The 2,500-nt window shown below is 38.3% G+C and overlaps 1 protein-coding gene across 1 annotated transcript in view; it reads right to left on the reverse strand.

Moving 5' to 3' along the window:
• Positions 1 to 2,090: 2,090 nt before the first annotated feature.
• Positions 2,091 to 2,500, reverse strand: part of LOC122251511 (uncharacterized) — a 14,592-nt gene continuing 14,182 nt past the window's right edge. Inside the window, exon 9 of the mRNA XM_043013517.2 lies at positions 2,091 to 2,500. This exon is cut by the window's right edge and continues 709 nt beyond it. The gene's annotated coding sequence lies outside the window, so the exon portion shown is untranslated.

A 2,500-nucleotide genomic window follows, 5' to 3' on the forward strand; every position in this document is an offset into this window, starting at 1 on the left:
GAGAGAGAGAGAGAGAGAGAGAGAGAGAGAGAGAGAGAGAGAGAGAGAGGAGAGAGAGAGATTTGATTGATTTTGAGAAGTTTATTCATACTATATACAGTGTATACACATGAATAGGCATAGGGGCTATGCTTAAATGGTTTGTACAATTCATGTTAGATTCTAAGACATACATTGTTGGTGAAACAGATATTACTGTGACCCTGTCAATTGATATGCTAGGGCAAAGCTATACATAAGACATAGCAGTGCATGTATATCACTCTAGAAAGACCTTGCAATTTTATCTATTACAGGCAAAGTCCTTGTGTTTACGTAATGTATCTGATAAAATGCCGTCTTCTATAAAGGATGTTGCAATACTATACAATGTTTTACGTTAAATCCTTTCACGAAACTCTTCAATTAGAGGACATATCATTACATAGTGATCAAGGGTGTGTGAATAGGGTTGACTGCACAACTTACATTCAGTTCCCTCAGCATTGTTTGAAACACTATCATCATCATAGACGGATGGGTCGAGTACGACCCGCCGTGGCCCCCCGGGTGATAAGATCACGCCTTAGAAGGGTAGACAGGGACGTCTTCTCATGAAGAAAAGAACTAAGTAGGGGTCCCAAGTTTCCTTTCTTAGCTCGCAGTCTCCAGCTAACTTGGAGGAGGCATCTCCGCCGCGGATAACAGTTGCACTGTTGGGCGCCGGACATGCGTGATGACAGGAACCAGAGAAAAATGGTTGTACCATAGAAAGCTTCCTGCCACTATACTCCCAGTAATATTTGTAGCCAAGCCGTAACCTTGCGGTCACTACGTCAAGCTGCCTCGTAGCTCTGTTCATACTGCCGTAGATATGCTTTGTCTTGGACATAGCGTTATGGTGAATGATTGATCTGCTTGTGTGTGTGTGTGTGTGTGTGTGAGAGAGAGAGAGAGAGAGAGAGAGAGAGAGAGAGAGAGAGAGAGAGAGAGAGAGAGAGAGAGAGAGAGAGAGTCAATACATCTTTGATCAGAGAACCCGCAAAAGTGGTCAATTTAGTTCATTATATCGGTAGCGTTTGACTTAAATCTACGGGATGTTAAGCGGCTTTAAAAGTTCTTGATAAGACCTACATATCTCCTACACTTATGTTCTAGTATGATAAGAGCTTGGAATGGTTCCTTATTCCGTCGGGGAGGATTATCTTGCGAAAATTTATGATAGCGGCCTGTTGCCCTTTAGGATGCGTCAACAGGCGAGGAGGGCGCGGTGGTCTCAGTGGTCGTTATAACTATATATATATATATATATATATATATATATATATATATATATATATATATATATATATATATATATATATATATATATATGAATCTGTTGATTATTCTCATTCTCTCGTTGGCCACCATTGCTTCCAGCTATCTACATTCGGTAGCTCCTAATTTTTCTGGAATGTGATTGGCTACATGTCCCCCAAGCTCTGACTCTGATTGGTCGGCCGTCATCAGCTGGCGTGATATTTCTACCCCCAACAGAAAACTCCTTAAAGAAGAACAAAGATCTAAGGAAAGATCCAAACATATTTTATAGTTTTTTATTTCTTCTTTTTAACGTTAGCTAAAGATCTCTCTGAAAAGCATAAGGGGAGAGTGTTAAGGATTTTATTTTCCACCATATTAGTCCCCCCTGAGACGTTTTCATACAGAAAGACCATCGACCAGCAGCAGAGGCGGGCCGGACACACGGTTTCTTTCGTTTACATTGCGAAAACATCTTACTGATCATAGCTGCTTCATTAAATCCAAATGCCCGCATTACAGAAGCTGATAAGAGGTTCTTGTCACACCTGCGAAGATCAAACGAAGACAGAAGAGCAATATGGTTCTGAAACTCATTCAGAGTCACAGATTAACTCGAATAGAAATGAGTTTGAACATGTAACGTAAATTATGGTTGTTCTGTTTCCACCCATGTTGAGAAATGAAACTGTACCTCTTCACACAGAATTGCGCTAATCAGCTTAAAACGTTTCTCATTTCTAACCACAATCACCTTACGATTATATAACAACAAAAGTCAAAACAAGAAAAAAGGAAATTCATTGTTATCAGAGGCTAACATATTTTTATAATGTAGAGGAAATCCTTGACATATCTTAAAGACGTACATACAGCCTTATTTTTATAACGTACAGAAAGCCACTTTGGCTCTATTCCTTTTTTTCTGAATCCACTGAAGTGTACAATGCAGTAAGCCTTTACACATTAAATTCAATTGCAGTTGCATTAAATAAGCTGTAAAATGAACAGACAAACATACTGCTATAAAATAACACTCCATTGAAAAATATACTTATATATACTTAATGTAGGATCTGTCAAGCAAATTATCTAAGTAAATATTTTCTATATATAACTATCAACATATATTTTGTTATCATCAATGCAATGCAACTGTGAATAGAGGCTAAATTAAGAATATTACACATACTAAGCTGAGTATATATGAACACGACAT

Source organism: Penaeus japonicus, unplaced genomic scaffold (assembly GCF_977035675.1).
Source record: "Penaeus japonicus unplaced genomic scaffold, GWHDUDI00000001_assembly GWHDUDI00000030, whole genome shotgun sequence".
NCBI lineage: Eukaryota > Metazoa > Arthropoda > Malacostraca > Decapoda > Penaeidae > Penaeus > Penaeus japonicus.